Raw genomic sequence first — 14,679 nt, 5'->3', positions numbered from 1 at the left:
ATATGAACCAAATTAAATCTCTTTTCTAATCCCTCCTCATAGGAATTGAGATACATGCCATCTCTAGATTCAATAGAAAAGTTCCTATGATGTCAACCAAATGACATCTCTTTTCCAATCCCTACTCATAGGAATTGAGATACTCCATGTCATCTCTTTCCCTACAACTTCCATGTATACATATTATATTCCTAAATAGCTAGTACAACCCACTGGTAGATTTTTTCCAAGACATGCAACTATGGCACAAGAACTATATAGTGTGCGAATAACTTGAAAGATGGTCGCTGGATGAAGCTAATCCGACAGTGCAGAGATGGCAAATCCGAGCACTACTGGCCGTTGGATATCATCAACATTCCACCAGATCTGCCACATGTACAATTTAGAAGACTCCATGGTTGAACTTAAGCATAATGCACAAACCTCAAAACACATGCACTTCTCCTTTGTTCTAGAATCTTCCGTATCATAATTGATTTTTTTTCTAAATGAAATGCCATTATTTGTTTTTTACTTTATGCTTTACAATGCACAACCCCATGAATCTTAACATTTTTATGAAACTAATTGATTTTGAATGAGATGAACTATAGGCACTAAACCAACATCTACATCATGCATATATGACTCAAAGCTTTACATGCTACAGTGTGTATTTATTCATAATTTCGTTTCGAAATCTCATGCATTCAATGCATGTGTACCTTACTAGTTTTGAGTAGAGTAGCAAATTTCACGTGGCCCCGGGTATATCAAAATGCAGGGCCCATGCATCATTGCCTTTCGGTCAAACCTACGTCCACAATTGTTTGTACGTACTATATCTCCACTGGTCCCCGAACCCAAAATTCTGCCTCGTTCCCCTAAAACCAAGCGGCCCACACATATTTAAGGCGTCGACTCGAACTCAATCCCTCTCCCGTTTACTACGACGTGGCCCTGCACGCCCTAGTAGTACTCCTACAAACCCTACCGCCGCATGCATCATATGTTTTCTTCAAGAGGACGAGGGAGAAGCCGATTTGTAGTGAAGGCGCTTTAAAAAAAATGATCTGTAGTGGAGACCCCTACCCTAGGGTGCCCTAGGTAGCTGCCGCACGCATCATTGGTTTTCTCTTTTCTTTATGCTCTTGCGCCCTAGAGTGAAATGATGGTTGCTTCGTCCGTCCATCTTAATGCGAGAAAGGTGAGGCTTTGTGATTTGACCCCTCATCGCTCATTTTCTACTACTGCGGCGCTACGACCGGGGTGCCTCCAATTCCAACTGCTGCTCCGAACTATAATTTGGTGCATCGCACGTGGAACAAGACGGTGGATGAGCCACATGTCGGCCAAAGGGGTCCTGTTAAGTGTGTCGCCATTTCGTGTGCGGACTGACCCTGCTTGAGTCGCTACGCCAACATGACAGGTGCAGCCTACCACTTGGTTTTGCTCCTTGGTGAATCCCGACTATATTGATCTAAAAAGATACATACTGAACTACCCTCTCCGTCTCGTTTTTTTAGATGTCTCGGTTTATAGGGCGTGCACGTAGTTCTACGTCATCCATTTGACTAAGTAAATCAGAGTTACTATGTCACAAAAAGTATATCATTGGATTATTAAGAGGATGTAGTTTCTAAACATATACTGTTCATCACATATATAGCCAGTTAAATTCTCAACCTAGAACGACGTGCATTCCATGTAAACCGATACAGAGGAAGTATAGTAGTAAAAATGAGGTGATTTTACCGAGCGATCGGGGGGGGCATGGCCTGTCATGCGGTCCCACGTGTCATGCTGTACCAAGGCGATGTGCATGTCCCTCTTGAGGCAGAAGCAATACTACATGGTTTGAGATGATGGCGAACCGAAGTGTGAAATAATGGTTGCTTCGTCCGTCTGGGAAGGTGCGGCATTGTGATTTGACGTCTCATTGCTCATTACTACTACTACTGGGGAGGTACGACTAGGGTGCATCCCCCTGCTGTTCTGCACTGTTATTTGGTGCTTGACACGTCGACCCGGTTGCTATATGTCCCACATGTCGGCGACAGGAAGTACAAAATTCATGAAAACGAGCGTCGACAGAGGAGTACAAGACACGGCTTGGGTTTTTGCTGCTTCGCGCGATCCATCGATACAAACCTGGACTAAAAAAAGGCGAGGGCGGGTCTTTTCCCGCGCGGCAGGCAGGGGAGTTTGCCATAGTCTGTTCGAGGCAAGGAGGCAGGAAGGGAAACAAGCAAATAAAGGTTGCGCGAGTTAGTTTTGGGAAAATCTGATTTTACGGACTACGTACCCACTAGGGTTTATAGGGCTCATCTTAAGTCTCAATTCTACTACTAGTAGTAGTACCATCATATGTTGGATTTCGAGGTGCGTTAGATCACCCGATGTAAGCAGTGTCAAGAGAAAACTCACCAATGCATGTAGAAGTTCATGGAAATTTAGTGGTCATTCATGCATTCGTTCTAATTAATGCCTCGGTAAACATAACTTCTTGAGAAAAACGAGCGTACTAATTACTTGTGCAAACTAGGAGTACAAAATTAATTCGACCACTCACCGTCTACCTTGGTTGGAGAGATTTTGAAATTGAGCCATAAACTAGAAAGGAGGGAGTAGTAACTTTTGTCTCGATTACTATTTGTGGCCTTGTATAGATGCAAAATGTATTAGTTTATAGTGGCCTTGTATAAGTAAATGGAGGGAGTACTAAAGGACATATATATTCCAAAGAATAAGATAATCTCTCTAACCAAGGTAGTAGGGACGAGGAGTAAACGGAGGGAGTACTGGTAAAAATTTCTCCTCGTCCTGCGAGCCACCGCGCGCGTGGGCAAGGGAGCGGGCGTAAGGCATAGTAAGAAAGCTTCACCTCATCCTGCGAGCCACCGCGCCAGTGGGCGGGGGAGACGGCGTACTAAGCAAGCTTCTCCTTGTTCTGTGAGTTGACGGGACACATCAAAAATACTCCAGTGTATAGAGCCTTGCCTCTAAGGTAGGCCCCACATGGTTTGCCTCTTTTTTGACATAACGCGTCAAGTCGCAATTTGTTTGTTCACCCGTGGTAGACGATCCTCCCTCCATCTAGTGGACAACCAGTACATGTGTCAAGTTACCATGTGGGCTGCCTTTTCGTACAGAAATGAGCTCCACCGTGTACCCGCGCGGGTGTGGTTGGGAAAGAGACGGGAGTACGTGTGCCGTGCGTGCACCTCTTCTCTTCGTGCACGTCCCCCACCTACATGAGACGCGGTACGAGGCGGCGGCGTGGATGGCAGCAACGACGCCCGTGCACCGCTCCTCATCGAGCTGGCCTGGAGCTGCGAGTTGCTGAACCGCGCGCCGGCTTGGGGCAGCAACTGGCTCCATCGGGCGAGGGGAGGGAGGTGGATCAGCGAGCTGCATAGCTCGTATCCGGCGGGCTCGGCGGGCCACCCAGCTGGCTTGGATGCAGAATAACTACTCTTCGTAAGCCATTGTAAGAGTGGACAAAATGGTGAAGGAGGAGATAGGGGAGCGGCGGATGTGTGCGATTCTTTGCCGGCGTTTGGCCTCGTTTAAATAGGAGATTAAATAGACGACAGATGGGAGGTGCTCGGCCGGCGTTGCGTTTAATGCCGGCCCAGTCATGAACGGACGTGTGTCGAGAGTGGGTTTCTCGGCTTCCACACGGGCGGGTTTCATGGAGGCATTTGAATGCGGCAAGGAGGCATGTTCAGCCGGGCGTGCAGCGAGTGGCGCCCTCGACTCTGACTTAGGACAACGCGCCGTTCTACCACTGACGTGTGGGCTCTTTGCGTAGAGGGCCTGCATGTCAATGACGCAACGCAGGCAGCGCACAGCAGAGGAACCTTTGGTGGGCCAGGGCGGTCAGAAGCGGGCATTTCATAAACCGATGATTGTTCATTGAGTGTGACGTCATCCTTTTCATGTAGATAAGCCTACTATGTTGATAGCCCGTTCGATACGTTGTGATTCATAAAGACCGCTACAAACATCAATGTTCTGCTTATCACAGATAAGATTGAGTAATACCCGTAACAATCCATGTCCTGAATAAAGGGTGCATGCATGTATAGGTTGAGCGTGGGTCTTGCGTCGTGTGCTGTGTGCATCAGGCGTGCGAGTGTTGCGTGCGTGCAAGGGTACGTTTCAGTGTTGCGTGCATGTGTGCGTATGTGCGTGTGTTCGTGAGTGCATGTGTACGCGTCAGTGTTGCACGCCTGGATGCGTGTGTGTGTTCGTTATGTGTACATGTCAGTGTCGCACGCCTGCATGCATGCGTGTCTTGCATGCGTGCATGTGTACGTGCGCGGTGAGGCTACACGTCAGTCGACTGACTTTTTCATCTCTGGTCATTAGATTTTCCAGCCGTTGGATACGAAATCAAGGGCCTGTAGATTTTATCAAACTCCACCCCCAGGAGCCGCCAGCCACCACCGGTCGAACCGCCGGCCCCCGCTGCCCACGGCCGGCCCGCACCGCCACGCTGCCCCGCCCGCCCCGAAACCACTCCTCACCGCCGGTCCGCCACCGCACCGGCCATCCCTCTAGCCCCCCCCCCCGCGCCGAGCTTTTTCTCCGGCGATCCCCACCCCACTGCCCAATCAACGCGCCCCCCACAGCCGGCGAGTTCCAACCAGAGGTCTCACGACTTCGAGTACCCATCGACCACTAATTTATTGCCATTTCTGTCCTTCATATACGCGCTGACGGGTGGGCCCTATGGTAATGTGCGCTGCTGAATGTGGACCGTTTGACTGGTCAATTGATCGTGTCATCAACAAATTACGGAGCTGTATGGTGAGCCACTGACCGTATGATCACCCAAAAATGTATTTTATTAACACAGTATAGACTTAAACTACCATTTCTTTCTTTCATATACGGGCTGACAGGTGGGCCCCACGGTTACGCGCCCCGATGGTGCAACACTAGTTGTGCCACGTGGAATGTTTGACTGGTCAATTGATTGTGTCATCAACAAAATACGGAATTGTACGGGAGCCAGTGACCGTATAATCATGACATGTATTTTTTTTAACACGGTACAGACGCAAAGGCTCATATATACGCGCAAACACTCACCGCTATAAGCGCACACACGCAGACCCTACCCCTATGAGCACCTTCAAGAGAGTTGGCCAGCATATGATCTTGAGATTTTACGAAGTCACCATAGGTGTCTCGTAGTCCAGTGGAACGTCTCCTCCCACTGATCGCACATCGCTGGAAAATACTGAAATTAACCCAGGATAAATGTGAGCACCTGGACTTTAACCCTGGTGGGCTCGAGAAACCACTGTCCTCCTAACCATCCAACCACATGTTGGTTAGCACGACAAAATGTATGTGGTGACCGTGATGAGCTTATTTTGAAGTCCAGTGACCATATCGTGCTTTCGCTTCAAATACAATGGCCGTAAGTGTCGTCAACAAAATATGGAGCACGCATCAAATGCAAAGTCTATCAGTGTCATCAAGAAAATACGGAGACGTATCGTGAGCTAGATACCGTATGATCACCAGGAGAATGTATACGGTGACCGTAATGAGCATATTCTAAACTCCAGTGACCGTATAGTGCTTTAACTTGAAATACTGTGACCGTCATGCGTGAATGTGTCGTGGGCATGCATACTTTTAGAGGGCCGAGAGATAGTTTGTGTGCGTACGTGAAAGTGGTGTAGAAAGAGGGGATGTCCGGTTGAGACAAGGAGAGATATGCCCTTCATTTCTCTTTCCCGTGACTAATATTTTAGGAGAATATATAAGCATTCACAATGCAGAACAAATATTTTTGGATGCACCATGCAATTAACTTTCATGTATAACATTGTACTATTGTATATGCTTATTTTCTTAGTGGCCGATTGCGTGTGTGGTGCGGTGGGCACATCATTTATAGTTGTGGTGGGTCAACATGAGGACTCATGGGTCGGTTCCATCCTGCGCCACATAGGTTGGATCGAGACGCGTTATACGAAGACCCATGTGGAGGACTCAGCGTACAACACGAAGCTAGCTACCAGAGTCGCGGAGGACTCTATCCCCACTGGTGCTAAGCCGACTATATATGATTTGTAACCCTAGGCCCCCAGTATGTTATAGAATCTTGGGGGCTAGTTCATCGATAGTATACACACACGCACAATGCCTGGTATTCACGTGTACTTTGTACACACCTCTATCACTAATATACAGTACCAGGAGTAGGATTTTTCCTCTACTGCAAGGGTCCAAACTAGGGTAAAACTTTGCCTCGTATTACCAACCAGCCTAATAGTCAGGAATATCCTACCGAATGATATGATGGAATCATATCTGCCAACTACTAATAGAGAGGTGTGTCTGGGGGGGGGGGCAATGTGTGCGAGAGAGGCCTAAAGATAATGTGTGTGCGGGAGACATGTAGGCACATATATGTGCGTATAGAGGGCTAGTAGAGACCGTGCGTGTGTATATATGCATGTGAGAGAAATAGTGTTTTCCAACTGAGATGAGTGAAAAGAGTGGTACATAGTAGTCAGAAAGAGAGAGAGAGAGAGAGAGAGAGAGAGAGAGAGAGAGAGATACAGAGAGAGCATGTGCGTGAGATTCCCCGACACCCCGCGAGAGATTGTGAGAATGTGTGAAAGAGAAATGCCGATGCATATAAAGTGTGTGCACTTATGCGGTAGATAGAGAGATATATGGCGTGTTAGTGAGAACGGGCTGAGGCATAGTGCATCTACGTGTAAAAGGCGGTTCTACGCATTAAATTAAAATATAAATGGCATTATTATTTTTGGATGAGATCATGAATTTTGCAAATTGCGTATGGACGAAAATCGGTCTATCAGACACCCATACTCTATTGAATTCTAGCATGTGCATGTGTTTATTTCATATTATCGATCCATAGAGTGAGAGCGGTTTGAAATACAGGCAATGGATGCTTTTGCAATTCATATATAAACATTAATTAGTGCACTCCATGTTGTTAGTGTGAAGCACTTTATACATTTGTCACTTCCATGGATACATTCCAAATTGCTAGCTACTAAATAGAATACATGTCGAATTCAACATAAAGGGGGTTTTGAAGATTCGAATTCATAGGAAGTGCATTCATCTATTTGAACCCGAGATAAATGGTATTTATAAATCAGATGTAAAAGGGGGCATCAATCTTTGTTGTGCGTTTGAACATGCTAATATATATATTCATACGCATGTCTAACTTTGGTGGTAGGAAATTACTGTCCTGACTCTGGCCCGTGTAGCCTATCGGCCCAATGTCCAAAGGTCTAAACCGGGGTAGGTTTGTAACTTCACCAAGACGCCAGTCTCAACCGCCTCCGAGAAGCATTCATCCGCCATGGGCGCCTAAACACCCATCCGCTCGGCCGAAATCTATCCCGCCCACATTTGGGACAGCTGAGATTACTGTCCTACCCCCAACCCGCAATATGTCCGAAATTTTAGATGGGGGCAAAGTTTGTAACTTTCCCCAAATTTCAGACAAGCGCGTCCCAAACCGAAACATTGTCCCCCTTAGTTCCCTGCCTCCCTCCGTTTCCCCATTCATACTCCGTGGGCGCCAAAACGCCCTCTCCATCGGCCGCGAAACCCCAGCCTCCTCCGTCCTCCACCCCATAGCGCCCAATCCACCGCCGCCCTCCTCCATCACGCCGAAGCCGGTACCCCGACGTCGTCATCCAAGGCAACCCTAACCGCAACGCCCTCAAAGACTTAGCAGCTGAAGCCGATGTAGAGCTGCCTCCGCGACGCCGACGCCGACGTGCGCCGTACCAGAACTACTCCGACCATGCCGTCCTGTGCCTCACTGCTGCCGCTCCACTATCGCAACCGTCCACCGCACCGGAGCTGTTCCCGCTACGTCGTCGTTCGCCGCCTCGGATCTGCTTCCCCGCTGCCGACAGACGGCCACCGCACCACACTCAACAACTTGGCCATGGGTTCGTCCAAGGCTGCACCGTCCTCCACAACTTCTCGTTTCCAGCGAACCACAAGAAGATCATTGGAAAAACAGAAGGACGACACAGCACTGCCAGCAGAAAGAGGTACTCCTCTTCCCTTATTCGTGCAAACCTTACGTCTCTGCCCACACCGTATTCATCCCACGAAAGAAACTAGTTGAGCGCTTCTTACTGCATGTTCTTCATGATACTAAATGCACAAGGTTTCCTCCCTTTACTATTTCACCTTCACTAGAGGTCAGTAGCCCACCTGGATTTCAATTCAGGGTCAGTCGAACCGCAATTAAAAGAAGGAGCACCCGCTTAGGCGCGCGGAGCACCTGGTCCGCCTGTTCGCCGGGGAAGCTGTGCATCGGTGTGTATCTTAGGGGTGTGGGGCGCAGGAGCTGCTTGCGCCCGGTCTGGAGGTCGGCGGGGCTTGAGTGGATTGCCGGGGGCGGTGCCAAGCATGGCGGTGCAGTGAGGTCGAGGGGAGGGCGCAGGCAGGGGACTGGGCCGGTGGTCGCTGCCATTTCGAGGAAGATCGTCAACACTGACTGGCTGGAGGTACATGAAGGCGATCTGCCCGTTCTTTGTACATCGGACGATGCAGAAAAAATGGACTGACCTATTTGTTTTCAGTCAAATGTTATTTTCATAGAATCCTCTAGTAATTTAGTGTGCCATGCATGTTGTAGAGCTATCATATGTCTCCCGTCATTTATTTCTCACCGACCTGCTATCTGCTACCTTTACACTGTACTAATTGTGCACACGCTTCACCCATACTCACACTATTGTTTTTTTATGCATGGGTATTTCAGACTCTGACGAAGTGTTGATGAATACTGAAAAGAAAAGACAGAAGTCGCTCCAGTGTAATTTGAAGATAAGCACTAAGCGTTTCAGTGCTCTAAAGGATGCAGTGTCAGCACTTGGAGACAATAAACGTAGCTCTGCAGTTGATGATCTCAATTGCCACACACAACCATCCCAGGTGCTTGCTTTAACTTCGCGCTGTCAAATGTGGTTGCATGTTGCATATGGTGTCTAGCTTGTATTGCTTCCAATTTGGTTAAATTGCATCTGCTTACTTTACACATTATACCTTTGATAATGACATGCCTTCATGTTTTTGATACATACTACATATGTCTATTAACCATGTTCGTACATCAAACTAATGCTCTTTTGTATCCGTCGTCAATCACTTATGATGAGACAGTCACTCGGGTGGGTTACTGTGAGACGCCATACTCGTTTAAAGAGTGCAGTGTCATCCTCCCCACATGATTCTCAATAAACAGCAAGGCTAAATGAAGATAGTCAACGTAGCTCTCTAGTTGATGACCACAATTCCCCCCACACCACCATCACAGGTGCTTGCTCTAACTTCGCAGTGTGATATGTGGTTGCATGTTGCATACGGTGTCTAGCTTGTAATGCTTCTAATTAGGGTAAATTGCATCAGCTTAGTTTACACATTATACCTGTGAATATGACATGCCTTCCTAATTTTGGTGCACACTATATCTATGTGTTAACCTTGTTCTTACATGAAACTACCTCTCTTCTGTATCCTGCATCAATCACTTACGATGAGTCACCTTTATTCATTGCATATTGCATATTATTTCTAGCCTGTTGCCATGTATTGCTTCTAATTTGGTCAAATACATTTGTTAGGGCACCATTTTAATTTGGCAGAGTGATATTGGTTTCATCTTTCATATGGTTTCTAGCTTGCATTGATTCTAACAAGTTCAAGCACCTTGTGCTTAGTTTACACTTTATACATCATACATGTCAATATGTCACGCCGTCCTATTTTTCATACATATTCCATCCTCCTATCATGCGGTTGCCTTACATGAAAGTAGTATTCGTCAGTATCATGCATCAATGAGTTCTGAAGAGCAAATTTTATTCCTTTTTCTTGTGGGTTTGACTTGACAAGGCAAAATCAAGAAAGAGGAAGGGAAAGGGTAAGGAAGGCGATGATGGTGGTCCTCTGCAGCAACGTAAACGGAGCATCTCTACCGATTCTCCTTGTACTGATAGTGCATTACAAGGTCCAAGTCTCTGCTCCCCTACTCCACCATCCAAGGTGCTTGCTCTAACTTGGCAGTGTGATATCTGGATGCATGTTGCAATTGGTGTCTAGCGTGTATTGCTCCTAATTAGTGTAAACTGCATCTCCTTATCTTACACATGATACGTGTGAATATGACACGCTTTCCTGTTTTTGGTACATACTATATCTGTCTATCACACCATGTTCTTGCATGAAACTACTCTTCTTGTGTATCCTGCTTCAGTCACTTACGATGGAACACCTTTAAGTTGGCAGTATGATATTGGTTTGCGTCTTGAATATGATTTATAGCATGTATTGCTTCTAGTTTGATGAACGCCACCTATGACGAGACAGTTTTAACTTGGCAGAGTGATATTGGTTGCACCTTTCATATCGTGTCTAGTTTGCAGTGCTTCTAATTTGTTGAAGTGCCTTTTGCTTAGTTACCACATCATAGGTGTGAATATGTCAAGCCGTCCATTTTTTCGTACATATTCCATCCCCGTATCATGACTTTGCCTTTCATCAGAGTAGTGTTCATCAGTATCATGCATGAATGAGTTCTGAAGAGCGAATTATATTCCTTTTTCTTGTCGGTTTGACCTCACAATGAAAAATCAATAAAGCTGAAGGAAATTGGCAATGCATTGGATGATGGTGGTCCTTCCGAGCAACTGAAACGGAGGTTCACTACAGATTCTACTCCGCCATCCTCCCAACAAGATTCCCAAGACAACGCAAGGCTAGACAGTCAACGTAGCTGTGTAGATGATGAGCACATCTCCCCTACTCCACCATCACAGGTGCTCTCTAACTTGGCACTATTATATGTGGTTGCATGTTGCGTATGATGTCTAGCTTGTATTGCTTCTAACTTTGTTGAATTGCATCTGCTTAGTTTACACATAATGCCTGTGAATATGACACGTGTTCCTGTTTCTAGAACATACGTGTACATGATGAGCACATCTCCCCTACTCCACCATCACAGGTGCTTGCTCTAACTTGGAACTGTTATATGTGGTTGCATTTTCCGTATGATGTCTAGTTTGTATTGCTTCTGATTATGTTGAATTGCATCTGCGTAGCTTACAACTTATACCTGCAACGATCACTCACCCATAAGACACATTTAACTTGGGACTGTGATGTAGGTTGCATCTTGCATTGTCTTCTAGCTTGTGCTGCTTCTAATATCTTGAAATGGCACTTACGACGAGACACTTTTTAACTGATAGAGTGATATTGGTTGCATGTTCATATGGTGCCTAGCTTTCATTTCTTCTAACTTTGTTGAAATGCCTTCCGCTTACTGTTTTTCATACATATTCCATCCTCCTATCGTATGTGTGAATATGAAACGTTGTCTTTTTTTGTATATATTCCATCCTCCTATCCTGCGCTTGCCTTACATCAAAGTAGTGTTTGTTTGTATCATGCATCAACCAGTTATGCAGAGCTAATTTTATTCATCTTCGTGTGGTTTTGACGTCATAAGGAAATATCAGAAAATAGGAAGGAAAAGAGTAAGTTAGGGGATGTTGGTGGTCCTCCGCACCGACGCAAACAAAGACTCTCTAGATTTGCCACTGCTACTGCTAATGAAGTTGAAGTCCCAAGTCTACATGATGAGTTCATCTCCCGTACTCCACCATCGCAGGTGCTTGCTCTAAGTTGATAGTGTGATAATTGGTTTCATGTTGCATATGTCGTCTAGCCTGTATTTCTTTTATTTTGATTAAATTGCACCTGCTGAGTTCATACGTTATACATGTGCATATGACATGGCGTTCTGTGTCTAGAATACACTGCATCTATCTATCATACCATGTTCTTACATCAAAGTATTGCTATTGTGTATCCCGCATCAGTCGCTCATGATTGGACAGTTTTAACATGGCAGTTTGATAGTGGTTGCATCTTGCAATTATGTCTACGTTGTACTGCTTCTAATTTTTCGAATTGCCACTTATGACAAGACACTTTTAACTTGGCAGAGTAATATTGGTTGCATCTTTCATATGGTGTCTAGCTTGCATCACTTCTATTTTCTTGAAAATCCTTCTGCTTAGTTTACACATCGTAGCTGTGAATATGTCATGTTGTCCTGTTTTTCTTACATATTCCATCCTCATACAGTTGTCTTACATCAAAGTATTGCTTGTCTGTATCATGCATCAATGAGTTCTGAAGAGCGATTTTATTCTTTTGTGTTGTGGGTATGGCTTGACATGGCGAAGTCAAAAAAGAGCAAGGAAAATAATATAGTAGGGAGTGGTGTTACTCGTCGGGTGAAACGGAAAAGGATCGGCCGTCTAGATTCTGCTGGTACTTATAGTGCAGTAGAAGGTCCAAGTCCACCGCCTAAATCTACAAACACAGTATCACCTGCTCCACCAGCTGCAGCATCTGCTTCAACTGTACCAGCATCTCAACGAGTTACTCGTTCGTTTGCTCTGGAACTAGCCAGTTCCCAAGCTGCCTTCACACCTAACACTACTTCCGAAGCACTGCTGACACAACAGGACTTGGCAAGATCACATGAACCTCATGAGCATCAACACCAAGACGGTACCTGACCGAGTCAAGTTGCAGTTGCATGCTCCTTTATATGTACTCTCACAGTTTGATGTACACTAACACTTTCCATATTCGTTGTTGAACTAGCACCACGACGCAAGTGGAAACAGACATCAAGGATAATGTTTGACAGATTAACAAAATCTAAAGGAGGAAGAATGGAGATCCATTTTGAGGCAGGTTTAAAAAGGCCACGTGATGCTACACAGTCAGCCAAGTTAGTATCAGAGCCAGCCGTTGCCGTTAGGTGTCATGCACGTATCCTCCCAATGTGGATCGAGTACAGGAATGAGAAAGACAATACCCAGTTTAACACCTTCCTTGACCATTTATCCGTAAGTAATGTTATTCATCGCAATTAGTAATATTGTCTTGCTCTGTCCCATACTTTCTAGCTTCCTCCTAATAAGACTCACATTCAACAGATGAGGTTCAAGTTGGATCCGAAAGATGATGCAACTAAACAAGCATGCACTAATGTTTTCAGTCTGCTCTGCGACAGTATCGGTACCACCTTAGAAAATCTCACTTTGAAGGCAAGGCTAACAATGAAATCGCCCAAACATCTCCAGTGGAATATATTACAGATGAAGACTGGACAACCCTCGTTAAACACAGGTAGGCTATATGTATTTGATCAGACCACAAATTGAACTTGTATTTATGTATGTGTCTTACAAGTGTATCTTCTTCTACGCTAACTGTTTGAAGAACAAGACCAACCGTTCTAAAGTGAAATTCCAACAGACAATAGGATCTCGTAGCTATATTGCACACTGCGAGGCTCTTGTAAATAGCTGCTACTTCCTTCTTTTTTCTATGCCATATTATCATATCTATATTGACTTGTTCCAAATACAGAGGAAAGCCTGTGCGGACCAAAAAGAACCTAAACCGAATGCAGTGGAAATCATCAAGGATTGCCACACCAGCAAGATGAAGGGCATGAGCACACCAGTTCAAGCCGCTGTTGTAAGTCCTTACTCCTCCTGCCTTTGAACTGATTGGTACTATGATGTGTTCATTTAACTACTTGGTTTGTAGCCAATGTCAGCTACTATGTTCACTTTTATATACAGTTGTCTTAACGTATCATTTCACCTTACATGGTTTAAAAGAGATGAAGGATATTCTTTTGGTCTTGATCTGTATTCTAGTTGTTATGTTCACATGCGCACACAATGATGAAATAGCCTGTTTCTTTTATATCTGTTTGCCCATGATATAAATGATGTCATACTATGTTCATCCTACTTATGTTTAGATGTCAACGAATGTGAGGAAATAGACAATACAGTAGGCATGCTACATGGACATATGTTTCGAAAGTGATTTTATTATGTAGTTGGCACTATAATACATGCTAATGTATTACAGTAGTTCACCAAAATAAGTTATGTATAAACGTGTAACCTGCTTTGTTTGTTTTTGTCTCATTAGTAACTTATCTGGTACGCTAATCTACAAGTTCAAACTTTCAGGAAGCTATGGAAAAAATGATTGAACAGCCACAACCACCTGATGGTGACAAGGCTACCACAGGCACAATGTCACCTCTTGCTGCAGTGCGTCAGTATCTCTCCACTAACAGTGCAAAAAGCACCTTCCTGCGTAATTCTGGGTTGGTTATCATGGTAACCTCGTCCAAATCGCCTACTGAACAAAATCTTCCTGCTACACAGAGTGATATATCTATGCTTTGCCTACTGAACAAAATCTACCTGCTAGACAGAGTGATATATCTGTGCTCCAGACACAAGTCAAATCCCTAATGGACGTCGTTTTGGAAACAAGAATAGTGGTTGACAAATGTCGTCAAGATATGAATGGTTTTGAAACCAGACTATCAGACATTCGCTTCGTTGTTCAAGAGCAATGGGGGAAAAAGGTGAAGATCGTGCTGCTCCATCAGATTCTACAGCCTGAAACATTAGCACTCAGGTCAAATGATATGTGCTTCTATACATCTGATGGTGCTTTTATCTGCAAGGACTGTAAACTTTATACTAACAGGCCTTTTGTTGTGATACAACATTTATACCGCTGCCAAAGGCTGCAATAATTATG

The sequence above is a fragment of the Aegilops tauschii genome, chromosome 2 (genome assembly GCF_002575655.3).
Source record: "Aegilops tauschii subsp. strangulata cultivar AL8/78 chromosome 2, Aet v6.0, whole genome shotgun sequence".
Classification (NCBI taxonomy): Eukaryota; Viridiplantae; Streptophyta; class Magnoliopsida; order Poales; family Poaceae; genus Aegilops; species Aegilops tauschii.
Note: the sequence above shows the minus strand (reverse complement) of the source record.